General features: G+C 52.9%; 1 non-coding gene across 1 annotated transcript; it reads left to right on the forward strand.

Moving 5' to 3' along the window:
- Nucleotides 1-15,992: 15,992 nt before the first annotated feature.
- Nucleotides 15,993-16,143, forward strand: LOC138448344 (5.8S ribosomal RNA). The gene has a single exon (XR_011260160.1). It is a non-coding gene; the product is annotated as a 5.8S ribosomal RNA (ribosomal RNA).
- The last annotated feature ends 793 nt before the right edge of the window (nucleotides 16,144-16,936 follow it).

A 16,936-nucleotide genomic window follows, 5' to 3' on the forward strand; every position in this document is an offset into this window, starting at 1 on the left:
GCGATTCTGGGGTGGCCCTCGATCAAGGAATCATGATAACCGGACATGACTTGTTCTCGTAGTTCTTGGTTTGGTAAGAATAAACGATTCCTGAAGTAGGGCAACTGATCTTTTATCATGTAATGTTCTCCTTGTGCACTCCATGCTTGTAATTGCTCCAGGCTCATCAGGTTTTGGATTTCTTCATGTAATTCTTTCTGAGTTATGGTTGCTGTAATTCCTAGGAGCTTGTCACTTGGGATGATTGCTATTGGGTCAGGGGTCTGATACCCTTGCTCTTCCACCCCATACGGGAAAGGGCATCGGCCTTCCCGTTTTTCACCCCTGGTCGAAATGTAATCACATAGTCATATTCAGCAAAAAAAAAGCCCCACATAGTTGTCGTGAGGATTGGGCCTTTGCCGTTTTTAGGTACCGGAGGTTCCGGTGGTCAGTTATTACGGTGATTGTGTGTCTGGTGCCCAAGAGGTAGTGCCGCCATGCCTTAAAGGCTGACTTAATGGCCAGGAGTTCTTTGTCTGTGATAGCGTAATTGAGTTCAGGGGGTGTGAATTTACGCGACCAGAAGGCAACAGGGTGTAACTGGCCCATTTCGGGGTCCTTTTGTGAGAGGACGGCTCCCATAGCCATGCTTGAGGCGTCCGTTTCCACCAGGTATGGGAGATCAGGGTGAGGGTGGCGTAAGATTGGGGCAGATGTGAATCTTGCTTTGAGTTCCTGGAAAGCTTCCTCGGCTTCTGTTGTCCACTGGAACTTTTTGTTGTTTTTCCTTAGCAATGACGTGATGGGATGCACGATTTGCGAAAATCCTGGGATGAACCGGCGGTAGAAGTTTGCAAAACCCAGCATACTTTGAACCCCCTTGAATGAATTTGGGGATGGTCAGTTCAGGATAGCATCTACCTTGTGTACATCCATTCGGATTCCATTCAGGCTGAGAATAAAGCCCAGGAATTCCACCTCGGAGACATGTAATGAGCACTTTTCGAGCTTGGCGTAGAGCTGGTGTTGACGGAGTTTCTCCAATACGGAGCGGACGTGTTTAACGTGGTCCTGCTTTGATGCGGAATATACTAGAATATCGTTGATGTACACTAGAGCACAGACATCAATCAATTCCCGTAGGACATCGTTCATGAAGTATTGAAATGCTGCAGGTGCGTTGCAAAGGCCAAAGGGCATTACTTGATATTCGTACAAGCCGTATTTGGTGCGAAAAGCGGTTTTCCATTTGTCCTCCTGTTGTACGCGAACAAGGTGATATGCCCCCCCTCAGGTCTAGTTTTGTGTAGATTTGGGCATCTTTGACTTGATCAAGCAATTCAGGGATCAGTGGCAGGGGGTAGCGATTTTTTACAGTAATCTCGTTCAGTGCGCGATAGTCAATGCACGTTCTCAAGTCCCCCTCCTTTTTCGGTACTGTTAGGGAGAATTCTCTTATAAGGCTAATTTCCCAAACCTAGTGAGTCCCCCAGCAGCTTTGCTGGATTTTTGGGGTTTGTTTCTTTCTCCTGCTAAGAGTGTGTTATGACCCGGTCTGGGTCATAGTGATATAATCAGGATACAGATGCAGGTATGCTTAATGGTTGCTTTATTCAGGTTCTTCAGTTACAGGTACAAATCAGGTCTCATCAAGTCCATAAGGAGATAGGAGGAAATCATGAGGGAAAACCCACTGGCTCCCACCACCCAGGCTTCCTTAGATCAACTGCCTGGGTTAGAACCCTTTCATACACAAACACTCCAAGATACCTCCTACATTCCACAAATGACATCACCACATACATACAGCATTCAGAAGGTGAAACCATAAAAAGGAAGGCTGATCCTAACACGCATTCAGAAGGTGAAACCATAAAAAGGAAGGCTGATCCTAACACCTCCTTCCCTTATAAACCATAGAAGGGAAGGCTATTCCTAACACCTCCTTCCCCTACAATCCCAACCAGTACAGTGTCACACCTCAAACACACCATGACCTGAATCCGTCATCACACCTAACCATCAAAAGGCCTCAAGTACAAATACTCTGCCAGTCACTCTAAAAGACCAAGAATATAACAGCTGGACAACCAGGCGTAACTAACAATCCGGTAATGACACCCCACCATCTAAACAACACCAACTTCTGTCCTTCAAAAAATCACGCATCACCTTCCACCCGTCGCCGCCACCAACGGGTCACCAGCCTGCCACGCTGGAGCACAGACCTGCCCCTCTGGGCTACTAACCAGCATGCCATATGCAACCTGAGGAAACAAAACACCTCCCGTCCACCACTGCCACTGGTAGACCTCAGGACTGCCACACCTGAGCACAAACGGCCACCTATACGGGCTGGCACGAAGTCCGCTACACACCTACAAGGAACATGTCTAACCTACTACACCAGACCATAGACTCATGGCAACTAAAGAGACAGGCGCCTCCAATCAACCAAAACACACTCACTTGACTCATCCTCAACCACTCAACATTCATAGCAACACGGAGAACAGAGGCAACCAGTGGAGAACCAGTCAACCATACCACCATACTTCCTTGAGGTGTTGGCCAGACACCTCGAGCCCTCATAGCTACTGAAAACAACCAGGTAACCCCACTACCAAGATGTTCTGTTGCCATGCTCCCAGAACCACCCAGAACAAAATCCAGGATGACTCCAGAAGCAACACTTCAAGTAAAAACAATAATAATGACTCACTCACCATCATGGCTCAGCACCAAAACACTATCCTGACTCCTCTGAGCCACACAAATCACTACCCTGACTCCTCTGAGCCACGCAAATTACTATCATGACTCCGCAAAGCCACACCAATCACTATCAAGACTCCTCTGAGCCGCTTGACCAGACTACCACTGGTCACACAATTCACTACCATGACTCCGCAGAGCCGCAGATCCGCTTGACCAGACTACCACTAGTCACACAATTCACCATGACAACTCCGCAGAGCCGCTTGACCAGACTACCACTAGTCATACAATTCACTACCATGACTCCTCTGAGCCGCTTGACCAGACTACCACTGGTCACACAATTCACTACCTTGACTCCGCAGAGCCGCTTGACCAGACTACCACTAGTCATACAATTCACTACCATGACTCCTCTGAGCCGCTTGACCAGACTGCCACTGGTCACACAATTCACTACCTTGACTCCGCAGAGCCGCTTGACCAGACTACCACTAGTCATACAATTCACTACCATGACTCCGCAGAGCCGCTTGACCAGACTACCACTAGTCATACAAATTCACTACCTTGACTCCGCAGAGCCTCTTGACTAGCCACAACCAGTCCACACGTCACACTGGTTACATGCATGCCATGCATCTTCAAACAGTTTTGCAACATAACCACTCAACACTTAAGAAAAGACATGTTGATACTAACAGGTGGAAATAGTGGGGTGTGGGCAGGGCCCTACCCACACTCCACATCAAAGAACATGTCCTTAAAATATTTTTGGCAAAACTAAACACATGAATATGACATTACTCAGAAGTTATATCTATGGTGTCAAAATCTATAAGTCCATGTTGTCCATTGCAGGAAACAACGCTACAAGCTGCAAAATCCTCAAAATGGTTAAAAACTAGAGAGATCATGAAACATAGGATTAACAGACATGAATTGCAACATAACTCATTACTCACATACTGCATACTGCAAAATTCTCAACATTATTATGAATGTTAGTGAGATATGTCAAACTAACTCTCCATGCCTAAAACTAAACAGTTTTAATGCAACCTTTTCTGAAAAATTCCTGGTGACATATTAAAAGTTCACGTTGCCACCTTTGCCACGAATCCTAGCTGCAAAGCCTCAGAAACTGTTAAACTCATTCCACGTTAGACTACAGAGCTGTAAAACTTAAAAGGCATCCACTTCAGTCATGCACACCAGGCAACTCTAATAACATCCTTGCATTCCATAAGTAACGTTACATTGGAATTCCTGAAAGGTAAACAAACACTTCCGATCCGAGCTAACTGCATAGCGACTGAAAAACCATGTGCATTTCAACTATCTCACATGGCCACTCTCACTTGATCACGGAGCGGTTGGCAACTTTAACAGCCGCTCAACAACTGTACCACTCTGAATTCAGTTGTATCCTGGGAACACAGCCTCGAGGCACATACAACTCCAGCTGTTGTCCATTGCAGATTAATTGCGCCGCTAACCACAGACACGTCACCGTCTGTAGCTAAGAATGGACGACAACAGGATTGCTTCCTGAACACGCCCATGGACGCTATGATTGGTCCACTGCTTGCTTCCTGGTCACGTAGGGACGCATATGGGTGCTTTATTCTGATAATCAATGCCGAAACACGGCAGCTCAAATGGTTTCGGAAGCGATCGCCGGGTAAGCGCCCAACACTCCATGGTAAGGCCAGCTCGCGCAGAATGCCGCAAAGCCACACAATCAGAAAGTTCCAAACGATTGCTAGCTCCCACACCAGCAGCGCTGATGTCATCAGTCTCACTGAAGCGCAGAGCTGCTCTGAGCTCTGCTGACCAACCGTCACACAGCTGACGAGACTCATGGCAACTAAATGAGACTCTTTTATTCCCACTCTTAGACATGATTTGAGGTATGTCTTTGACTTGTTATGTGCTTATGGGCTATGGGGTTTCTTTTTACTCCATAGGGTATCATCTGTTTTTCTGTATGTGTGGTACACAGCACCCTCAGTGCAGTACCCCAGGGGTGTCACAGTGATCCCCAAACATAGACTCCATACCCTGGGACTGACTACTGTCTCCCAGGGCATGTAAAGTCACCATTGACTTTACTAGTCCAAAATTGAGAACAGAACCAGTACAAACCATCATGTTGTGGAAGTACTGCTAAGGGGTAATTCGATTGCCCCTGGGTCTGTTTTTGAGGGGGCACTGTCCCGTCCCCCATTGTCGAGTTTCTGGCTGGTGGCAGTGGTTACCATGCGAAATATTCCACAGGAATATTCTCTATGGGTTTTTCCCATTAATTTTAAACGCACCACTTTTTGGTGCAATGTTAAAGATAGCGCCGGTTTATTTATATAATATTAAATCACCGGTTGGGTCTTTTTTTCCAGAACTCGATTATAAAATGGCGTTTGTGTCCGTCTCTGTAACTCTGACCAAGGTCGAGCCCTTTGTTCCACTATTTTGGCAGGCTTCTCCACAGAAGCCCTCCAAATGGTGCCACTCTGTCTGGGTTCCACAGGAAGGGTGGAGGGGGGAATTGGAACCCTGGACTGCGTTGCCTTAGCAACCCAAGTCACACTCTACTCTGATTGGCCCAGTGGTGAACTGCCCGGCTCACCACTTAGCATGTGTGATTGACAGCTAGGCTGATGAATGGGAGTTTTTCTGCATAAAAGCAGGGCCTTTGGGACTGGAACTTCAGACGTTGCCACAGGACCTAAGAATCCGAAGAGGGAAGAAGCGGAGCCACCTGCAACTGACGACACCACTGGTGAAGCCCTGCTGCAACAAACTCACCACTTTTCCAACGACAGGAGAAGATCTTCTGCTGGAGAGTCTTCTCCCTTTGAGCTGGTAGAACCAACCAGTTTGCCCTTTTTCGCTTCCAAAGACGTCACTTGGTCGAATCGCCCGTGCCAAGCACCCCGGCGGCCGGATAGCCAAGCTCACCACTTTTGACAGCGAATAAAAGGACCGCACCTTTTAATCGGGAACTCCGCAGCTGGTTTCATCCCTGTGCAGTGCAAGGACTCCACATCCCCTCCTCGACGAGATCTTCTCTTCCCCTGGTCGGAACCACGAACTTCAACCACTGCCAGGAACAACTTCCCCCGCAGTTTCGAGGATTGTGAGTTACCATCCATGGCATTCCCAAAATCCTTCCCGGAAATGTGGTGCCTTAATGAGGTCGAAAACGATAGATTCTTGATGTCCATCCTGGCACAGAAGGGTTAAAGCTGCAGTGCATTGGGATACTGGACCAGAAGCTATTTCCGTACCGTCGACGGTGGTAACAGTGTCGGTGGTTGATTTAGGGCGCAACGGAAGCCCCATCTTTGCCGCAAGATCCCAGTCGATGTAATTCCCAATGGCTCCACTGTCAATGTACGATCTTACTGCGTGCATCCGAGATGGTTGTTGGTTATTGTAGTGCAAAATGGGAGGTCTGTAATTCACTTTCTTCGCTCGACAAGTGGACCCCTACACGTGCCGGGCTGGGGTGTTTTCCGATTCCTTGATGGTATCTTCCTTGTCCGTGGCTCCTACCCTCCTCCTCGGTGGCTTCACAGGGCACTCTTTAAGGAAATGACCTGACCTTCCACAGTACAGACATTACTGCTGCTGTCTCCTTTTATCCCTTTCCGCTTTAGTCAAGGGGGATCTGACCCCCCCCGATTTGCATTGGTTCTCCTGAACCTTCCGTTGTGCGGGCAATATTGTCCTTTGAACGCACATACATAGGTCGAGGGTCCGGTCTGGTTCCAGTTGAACAACAAGGTCAATGAATTCTGAGCAATCTTTCAGAGGGTTCACTACTTGTGCAAGAACATCCTTGAGCTCCCCCCGCAACCCCCGATGAAATAACGTGGTTCTCTTCTCCACTGGCATTCTGCTTCAACTACGAGTCTATTGAACGTGGCTATGTATGTTAATAGGTCTTGTTTCCCATGGCTTAGGGACAGAAGTTCGTTGTCTAATGCCTGCCCATGAGTACGACGGGCAAACAGCTTTTCCATCTCCTGCTGAAAGCCCCTGAAGTCATGCAGCAAAGGATCGTCTTGGGCCACAAAGGGTACAGACCAGTCCGCGGCGCTACCACTCGGGTAGGATAGCACAAAAGCGACCCGTTATTGGTCATTTGGAAAGGAGCCAGGTCTACAAAGGAAGTGCAGGTGGCACTGGTTCATGAACGTTGCAAACCTCTTGGGATCCCCCGTAAATCGTTCGGGCGGAGCCAAGGGAACTGCCCCAGGACGGGTTATCTGAACGGGATTGGCTGATGGTGCTGGCGTCGAGGGCACGCTTCCCGGCAATGGTGCATGCCCTGCTTGTGACTGGAGAAGTTGCCGGCTTAAATCATCAATGCGTTCTTTGGCTACTATCAGCTCTCTCCTCAGGGTGTTGGTCTCCTGCCTGGCTGCATGTACTTCGGAACGTAGCTGCCCCAACATGTGGGCTAACTGGTCAGTTTCTGATGTTTCCATGATGCCCAGGTGGATTTTGATATGAGGCTTTGTGTTCTGTAACGCTCACCTGGTATCCACAGGGACGTCACTCAGCCTGTTCTGTCCTCTTACGACCTCGAACCCTTCCCTGGAGTCTACTCGACTGGAGACTGGCCTTGTTTTCTTGGAAAGTGTGCTCTCCGTACGGCACGTTGATTGATGTGGGCTCGTTGCTGCCTAGTTACTTCACTGGCAAGAGTCTGACAGGTAAGTATAATGAGTCTTTTGAACAGTTCTCTAACTTCGTTCCTTTCCTTCCTTAGATGATGACCGGCGTCCGGGGATGGCGACGTGCTGCTGAGATGAGTAGCGCTGAAGGTGAGTGAGAAGGCGATGCGCGATGCAACCCTTTCATATTTGTATTGAACTGAGTTCTTTTTCTGTGTCTTTTAGGTGCTGCGACGTTTTCAGCGTGTATGCCGGTTATGAAGAAGAAATGCGGTGAGTAAGCACGGTATGCAGCGCCTCTAGATGTTTCCACGCTAACCTGGAGTGTCTTTTCCCTCTTGCAGATGGATGAGAAGTTCCGGAGACAGAGTTCCCCCAGAGAGGCAGGGATTCAGGTAAGCGTTTGAAGCTCGTACAGTCTTTAAAAAATAAGCGAAGATTTGCTGAATGCTTACTAATGCCTTTTTTCTGTTCTTTTCCCTTTTCCTTAGGAAGCGGCGTGCCGGGATGGGAATGACACCGCCGAAGATGCCCGCAGAACAGAAGAAGCGATGAATGATGGGCAGAAGCGCCGCAAGGTAAGGCTGTTCCTAACAGTGTTTTTGTTCTTGCAGGAGCTGAGCGCAGAAGAAAGATGCAGGCCTACTGGAGACCGATCCGAACACGGTGAGTGTCACGCTGCAGGTGCAGAAAACACAAAGCATGTTTCTCAGCCTGGGCGTGGCTTAAATAGTCTCTGGGTATCCCAGGTGTCTCTGGGCTGAACCACACCCAAAAGACTAGACTGCACATGCAGTTCTGGGAACCGAAATATGTGGGGGCATCCATCTTGTCCCCATCAATGCACTACAAGTCCAATCCCCAATGTTATCCTATGGGAGTGAGTGAGTCTGGTGCCACAAGCGCCAAGTCTGACTCCAAGTGGGTCTTTGGAGGGATGGAGAGGCCCTTGAGGGCCATGTAGGTGATTGTGGCCTGGCTCCAGCCTGACATCTTGGAGGGCTGGAGACATGAAAGACAGGAATCATGACAGCGTTATGCAGATACCAAACGTCGGGAAAGCCTGCAATATAAGGTGGGCGACAAAGTGTGACTATCGACACGGCATCTGAAACTCCCGGGGTCACCTAAGTTCAAACCCCGCTTTCTTGGCCCATTTCGTATAGCTCGCGTAATCAATCCAGTGGCCATGCGCTTGCAACTACCAATGCATATGAAAGTGCACCCGGTGTTTCATGTTCGCTTGTTGAAGCCGGCGGCCCCACACACACGCATGGAAAGACCCTCTCCTGTTCTCATAGAAGGGTATCCCAAGTATGAGGTTCGGGCCATTCTCAATTCCCGAAAGGAAGCAGGGATGCTGTATTATCTGGTTGATTGGGTAGGTTACGGCCCTGAAGAACGCTCCTGGGAACCCGCCAGCAATATACATGCTCCTCGGCTCTTACGTTTATTCCATCGTAATTATCCAGCCAAACCTGGCCCTTCTGCGGGGAGGGGTTGTACTGTCGTAAAGCCCAGCATACTAGACCCAAAAGGGGACAAACTGTTGCCAGTACCGTTATGGGGGCATATTTATCCAGCAGATGCCACCTCTGTCCCTCCTGTAGGATCACCAGGTGGGGGAAGTTGGCATCTGCTGGAAGAGAACCTGCATTCAAACAGCTGAAGGACAGAAACTACATTGCCCAGCATCCTGAGTGTCTCCAGCAGTCCCAAATCGAGAGGATCAGGCACACAGGGCCTGTAAACCTGCTTAGGAACGCCCCAGCCAACACCCCAGCGTCTGCGCTTGCGCGAACACAGGATGTTTGTTCGCACTCAGATGTTCCTCCGGGCAGACGCACTTCCCAAGGCTCCGGTTGGGCTGATTAACCTACGCGGGGCTGCTCCTCGCCTAAAACCACCTTCTTAGGACCCGCAACCTAAGAGATAAGTGAATGATTCTTGTGTGAAAGCTGATCTGATGCACAGGGGCGTGTTTTAACTAAACAGTATGCCCGCAGCTGAGCCGTGAGATACCACGGGGGGCATTGTTGTGAAAGCGCTCTGGAACGTAAACTCTCGCGCAGAAACGCATTGACATTAACCTTGTGTGGGAGACTAATAACGCATGGCAGCGGTGGATGCATGATAGACTAATTCCAGTTTATTAACCCTTCAGAACACGTTACGCTTTGTACACGTACTAATTGTATTTTCTCCTGACAGACGCTGTATGCCTTCTTTCCCTCGGACACTGCTGAAACCGGATTTGGGCACCGGACTTCAAAGTAACAGCCAGAGCTAAGTGTTGCTTGTTTATTTAGCACGCAAGTGCATTTCATGGTGTGGGAATCACAAAAAGGGGCTCTGTTGAAGGGCAAAAGTGTGTGCACAGTAGCTGGAGAGCCAGCCCCATTCTTCTGTATGTGCTTGTTATTCCGAGTGTCACCCTGCTGGGTTCTTGTGTAGATATATGATTATGTGATGTGCTTAGCTGGTAATCCAGCCCCCTCCTATTCACCTGGTAAGATGCCTACTTGATAAGAGCTCTAGCTTCTGAATCAGTGTCAGTGGGCTTGAGCAATCCAAACTTGTCTGGAAGCAACTCAATGCATGTTAACTGAGTGGAGAGACCTCCAGGTGATGCATTTATAGTGCATAAGTGTAACTAGTGATACAGTGTCATTCAGTGATAGTGTAACTGAATAGAAGGTTTTAAGCCCCTATCTCAAGGGGATCAGTCTGAAAGCAAAGGTGTGTTAAGAAGCTCCAAGGACAACGCAGCAAGAGCCAAGGAGCATGTTTCCCTGATTTTCCCTTACCTGCCCATAACCTCGTCCTAACCCTCTTTCCGGTGTTCCTTCAACCCTCTACCCATCCAATCCGTGGACCCCAACCCTCTTTCCCTGTGGTGGTTTCGGAGGTCTGTTCACTTTTGGTTCCAGCCACCAAAACCATTAAGGGGAGGTAGGAGTTTGTGCTGCTTCTGATCTGGAACAGAGATCTACACGACAGGAGTGATAGGGACATAATGGTGTGGGTCTGGAGGGTGGGATAGGGACACAGTGGTGTGTGTCTGGAGGGTGGGATAGAGACACAGTGGTGTGGGTCTGGAGGGAGGGTTGGGACACAGTGGTGTGGGTCGGGAGCGGGGGTTGGGGCACATTGGTGTGGGTCTGGAGGGAGGGATAGGGTCACAGTGGGGGCATGGGGGCATCTTGCTTTATGGATGGAGGGATCATGGCATCTTGGTGGGGTCTGCAATGGATGGGGGCACATTGGTGTTGGTCTGCAGGGAGGGATGGGGCATCCTGGTTTGGGTTGGATGGGGACATCGGTGTGGGTCTGGAGTTAGGGCATGGGGGCACATTGGTGTGGGTTGATGGGAGGGACAGGCACATTTGGTCTGGGGGGATGGGGCATTTTGGTGTGTGTCTGGAGAGAGGGATGGGGACACAGTGGGGTGGGTCTGGAAGGAGGAATAGGGACACAGTGGTGTGGGTCTGGAGGGAGGGATAGGGACACAGTGGTTTGGGTCTGGAGGTAGGGGTGGGGACACAGTGGTGTGGGTCTGGAGGGAGGAATAGGGGCAAAGTCGTGTGGGTCTGGAGGGATCCATAGGGACACAGTGGTGTGTGTCTGGAGGGAGGGTTGGGGCACATTGGTGTGGGTCTGGAGGGAGGGATAGGGACACAGTGGTGTGGGTCTGGAGGGAAGGATAGGGACACAGTGGTGTGGGTCTGAAGGGAGGCATAGGGACACAGTGGTGTGGGTCTGGAGGGAGTGGTAGGAACACAGTGATGTGGTCTGGAAGAAGAGATAGGAGCACAGTGGTGAAGGTCTGGAGGGAGTGTTGGGGCACATTGGTGCAGGTCTGGGGACAGGAAGGGTTGGGGCACATTGGCATGGTCTGGGGACAGGGATGGGGCAGATTGGTGTGGGTCTAGAGGGAGGGTTGGGGCACATTGGTGTGGGTCTGGAGGGACGGATAGGGACATAGTGGTGTGGGTCTGGAGGGAGGTATAGGGACCTAGTAGTGTGGGTCTGGAGGGAGGGATAGGGACATATTGGTGTGGGTTTGGAGGGAGGTTACGGCACATTGGTGTGGGTCTGGAGGGAGGGTTGGAGTACAGTGGTGTGGGTCTGGAGGGAGGGTTGGGGCACATTGATGTAGGCCGCGAGGGAGGGATAGGGACATTGGTGTGGTCTGGAGGGAGGAATAGGGAAATAGTGGTGTGGGTAAGGAGGGGGGATAGGGACATAGTGGTGTGGGTCTGGAGGGAGGAATTGGGACATAGTGGTGTGGGTCTGGAGGGAGGGATAGGGACACAGTGGTGTGGGTCTGGAGAGAGGTGTAGGGACACAGTGGTGTGCGTCTCGAGGGAGGGATAGGGACACAGTGGTGTGCCTCTGGAGGGAGGGTTAGGGACAGAGTGGTGTGGGTCTGGAGGGAGGGTTGGTGCACAGTGGTGTGGGTCTGGAGGAAGGGATAGGACCACAGGTGGGAGGGTTGGGGTACATTGGTGCAGGTCTGGGGACAGGGGTGGGGCACATTGGTGTGGGTCTGGGGTCAGGGATGGGGCACATTGGTGTGGGTTTCATGGGATGGATGGGGACATTGGTCTGTGTCTGGGGGAGGGAGAAGGATTCCCTTCTGGAGGAAGGGAAAGGGACACTTGCAGGAGGGTTGGGGCCCATTGGTGCGGGTCTGGGGACAGGGAGGGTTGGGGCACATTGGTGCAGGTCTGGGCACAGGGATGGGGCACAGTGGTGTGGGATTGGAGGGAGGGATAGGGACACTGTGATGTGGGTCTGGAGGGAGGGATAGAGACACAGTGGTGTGGGTCTGGAGGGAGGGTTGGGGTACAGTGGTGTGCGTCTGGAGGGGGGATAGGGACATAGTGGTGTGGGTCTGGTGGGAGGAATTGGGACATAGTGGTGTGGGTCTGGAGGGAGGGCTAGGGACACAGTGGTGTGGGTCTGGAGAGAGGTATAGGGACACAGTGGTGTGCGTCTGGAGGGAGGGATAGGGACACAGTGGTGTGCATCTGGAGGGAGGGATAGGGACAGAGTGGTGTGGGTCTGGAGGGAGGGTTGGGGCACAGTGGTGTTGGTCTGGAGGAAGGGATAGGGACACAGGCGGAAGGGTTGGGGCACATTGGTGCGGGTCTGGGGACATAGAGGGTTTGGGAACATTAGTGCAGGACTGGGGACAGGGGTGGGTCACATTGGTGTGGGTCTGGGGACAGGGATGGGGTACATTGGTGTGGGTTTCATGGGAGGGATGGGGACATTGGTCTGTGTCTGGGGGAGGGAGAAGGGTTCCCTTCTGGAGGAAGAGATAGGGACACATGCGGGAGGGTTGGGGCCCATTGGTGCGGGTCTGGGGACAGGGAGGGTTGGGGCACATTGGTGCAGGTCTGGGCACAGGGATGGGGCACATTGGTGTGAGTGTGGAGTGGAGGGGATGGGGGCACATTGGTGCGGGTTTCATGGGAGAGATGGGGGCATTGGTCTGTGTCTGGGGGAGAGGTGGTTCATCTAGGTGTGGGTCTGGAGGGCAGGAAGAGGGCATCTTGTTGTTTGGATGGTGGGGTCTGGAATGGATGGGGGCACATTGGTGTCAGTCTGGAACAGGTATGGGGCATCTGTTGTTCTGGGGCTGGGATGGGGCATCCTGTGTGGGTGGGATGGGGACCTCTGTGTACATCTGGAGGGTGGGATGGGGACATCTTGGTATGGCTCTGGAGGGAGTGGATGTAGGCACATTGGTATGGGTTTGATGGGAGGGATGGGGGCACATTGGTATGGGTTTGATGGGAGGGATGGTGGACATTGGTCTGGGGAGGGATGAGGGCATATTGGTGTGGGTCTGGAGGGAGGGATGGGGCACATTGGTGCGGGTTTGATGGGAGGGATGGGGGACATTGGTCTGTGTCTGGGGGAGGGATGGTTCATCCTGATGTGGTTCGGGAGGGCAGGATGGGGGCATCTTGCTTTATTGATGGAGTGATCGTGGCATCTTGGTGGGGTCTGCAATGGATGGGGTCACATTGGTGTTGGTCTGCAGGGAGGGATGGGGCATACTGGTTTGGGTTGGATGGGGACATCAGTGTGGGTCTGGAGTGAGGGTATGGGGGCACATTGGTATGGGTTTGATTGGAGGGACAGGCACATTGGTCTGGGGTGGGATGGGGCATTTTGGTGTGTGTCTGGAGGGAGGGATGGGGGCATATTGGTGTGGATCTGGAGGGGCATCTTGGTGGGGTCTGCAATGGACGGGGGCACATTGGTGTTGGTCTGAAACAGGTATGGGGCATCTGTTGGTCTGGAGGGTGGCATGGTGCATATTGGTGTGGGTCTGGAGGGAGGGGATGGGGCAAAATGCTGTAGGTTTGATAGGAGGGATGGGGCATTGGTCTGTGTCTGGGGAGGGATGGTTCATCTAGGTGTGGGTTTGGAGTGCGGGATGGGGGCATCTTTCTGTGTGAGTGGAGGGATTGTTGGATCTTGGTGGGGTCTGCAATGGATCGTGGCACATTGGTGTGGGTTTGATGGGAGGGACAGGCACATTGGTCTGGGAGGGATGGGGGCATTTTGGTGTGTGCCTGGAGGGAGGGATGGGGGCATATTGGTGTGGGTCTGGAGGGGCATCTTGGTGGGGTCTGCAATGGATGGGGGCACATTGGTGTCGGTCTGAAACAGGTATGGGGCATCTGTTGGTCTGGAGGGTGGCATGGGGCATATTGGTGTGGGTCTGGAGGGAGGGGATGGGGGCACAATGGTGTAGGTTTGATGGGAGGGATGCGGCATTGGTCTGTGTCTGGGGAGGGATGGTTCATATAGGTGTGGGTCTGGAATGCGGGATGGGGGCATCTTGCTGTGTGGATAGAGGGATGGTGGGATCTTGGTGGGGTCTGCAATGGATGGTGGCACATTGGTGTAGGTCTGGTACAGGTATGGGGCATCTGTTGGTCTGTAGGGTGGATTGGGGCATCCTGGTGTGGGTGGGATGGGGACATCTGTGTGCACCTGGAGGGTGGGATAAGGCATCTTGGTGTGGCTCTTGAGGGAGGGATGGGGCATATTGGTGTGGGTCTGAGAGGGAGGGATGGGGCACATGGGTGTGGGTCGGGAGGGATGGGGACATTGTTGTGGGTGTGAAGGGAGGCATAGGACACATTGTGGGTCTGGAGGGAGGGATGGGTGCTCATTGGTTGGGGGAAAGATAGAGGCATCTTGCTGTGTCGAGGGAGGATGAGGCATCATGGTATGGGTCTTGGGGAAGGGCTTGGGCATCTTGGTGGCGTCTGGATCGGAGGGCGGCATCGTTGATCTGGAATGGATGGAAAGGGCATATGATGGGGGCATGTCAGGGAATGATGGAGCATGTGGGTCTGAGTGAGGGCTGGAGCACTCTGTTGGGAAGGAAGGGGGCATCTGGGTGTGAATGGAGGGATGGGGTATGTATGTCTAGAGAGAAGGATGTTGGTTTATGGGAGGGGTGGGAGCTTGTGTGTGTTGAAGGGATCAGGTAATCAGGTGTGGGTACAGAGAGAGGGCGGATGGCGCTATCTCAGTGTGAGTCTGGAGGTAGAGGTGAAGCATATGGGTGTGGCTCTGAGAGGTGGAGATTCTTGGTGTAGGTATGGAGGGACCATTGATCATTAACAGCGGAGCAGCCAGAGGAAGAGTCGCAGCCCTGACGTCGGTTGCATCACAGATGTGCACACAAACATCTCGGGGCACCTCTCGCAGAGCAGTCCGGGGTGTGTGGGCAACCAGGAGCCGTGGATTCTCTTCCACCATAGAGAGATCCGCGGCCCAGCAGATGGATGGGGTGCCTGGTAGGGTTGGGTTGACCTGCTGGGGATATCCCCAACCACGCACTGGAAAGGGAGCCCTGTGCGGCCCCCTCTCCTCACCGAGCCGGCCGCTGCGCTGGCCAAGGGCATGCTCTCCTCTCTCTGATCCGGCAGTGGGTAGGCATTGCTGGGTGCACCCTGGTCAGCAGGGGAGCCCTGAGTAGGGGCAGGAGGGAGCCGAGGGAAACCTGACTGCTCTCGAGGGGCACCTCTCCAGGCAGACAGGGGCCCGGCACGCCAGGCACAAGCCCTGAGCCATGGTGCAGCAGGCTTACTGGACGGGCGGGTGTTGAGGTTCCAGCCGGCCACATCTGTGGGCGAGCAATGGCCCGGTCCGCTGGCACCGGGGGGCACCTTCCCTCTTGCCCAGGTACCTGGAGCCCGGCCCTGTGCGGCCAGGCTGGGCTTTGAAGACTCTAGCGGTCCCACCCAACCCTCTGTCTGTGCTGTCTCTGACCCGCCTCGCCATCCGTCACCCCGTAAAAGCATAGGGTGTCAGGGAAGGATGAAGGGATCAGGCCAGGTGGGCCGGTGGCAAAGTGGCCTGCCTCCATCCCTCTGGGAAGCGCTGTGCTGCTGCAGTGGCTGGCAGGTTTCCCGGGCTGAGCGCCTGCATTTTCTTTTTTTAAACCACAGTGGTCTTGGCCGAGCTAGACAGGGCGCTGGGCTGTGTCACCACAGGTGGCGCTGCCTCCCTCTGGCCTCTCCTGCACCAGCAGGGTCAGGCTGACACCTGGAACAAAAAAAAGTTGTCTGTGACTCTTGGCAGTGGATCACTCGGCTCGTGCGTCGATAAAGAACGCAGCTAGCTGCGAGAATTAGTGTGAATTGCAGGACACATTGATCAACACTTCGAACGCATCATGCTGCCCCGGGTTTCACCCGGGGCTATGCCTGTCTGAGGGTTGCTTGTACATCAATCGCCCTGGGGTTCCCTCGCTGGGGCTGTTGCAGGGACCCTGTTCCCTTCGTCCCCCTAAGGTCAGGCCCTGATCAGCACCGTCGCAGGATCCCTGGATCTGGCGCGGAGGCTCATGGCCGCCGCAACCTGGCCTCCCCAGTTTCCCCGCCTCCTGCGGGTTTCGGGAGGGCTGGGTGGCCGGCGCTCCCCAGATGTGGTGGCGGCAGCAGGCCTTAAAAAAGCCTGGCGCACCTTCACCCTAACCCGAGGCAGCTGGCCATGCTGTGTGTGTCTATCTGCGGTGTCCCGTGGCTGCCAGCGCAGGATGGCCATGGAGTGCTGGCCGCACAACCATGTGGGCTTCATCCGCAGATCGGGACATCGCACACTCAGCTGCGCCAGAGGCACAGGGCTGGGGCAACCCCCCGTACGGGCCTGAGGCAAGCAGCCCAAGCTTTGTGCTCCCCCGACTACAGCCTCAGATCAGATGCAGCGACCCCCTGAATTTAAGCATATTACTAAGCGGATGAAAATAAACTAACCAGGATTCCCTCAGTAACGGCCAGTGAAGAGGGAAGAGCCCAGCGCCGAATCCCCGTTCAGCTGCAGGTGTGGGAAATGTGGCGTACAGAAGACCGACTCCCTGGCATCGCTCAGGGGTCTCTAATCCTTCTGATCAAGTCTCACCCCGCGGACGGTGTTAGGCCGGTAGCAGCCTCTGGCACGCCGGGATCAGGTCTTCTTGGAGTCAGGTTGCTTGGGAATGCATCCCAAACCATGTGGTATACTCTATCTAAGGA

This window comes from Ambystoma mexicanum, chromosome 3q (assembly GCF_040938575.1).
Source record: "Ambystoma mexicanum isolate Mex_15411 chromosome 3q, UKY_AmexF1_1, whole genome shotgun sequence".
Classification (NCBI taxonomy): domain Eukaryota; kingdom Metazoa; phylum Chordata; class Amphibia; order Caudata; family Ambystomatidae; genus Ambystoma; species Ambystoma mexicanum.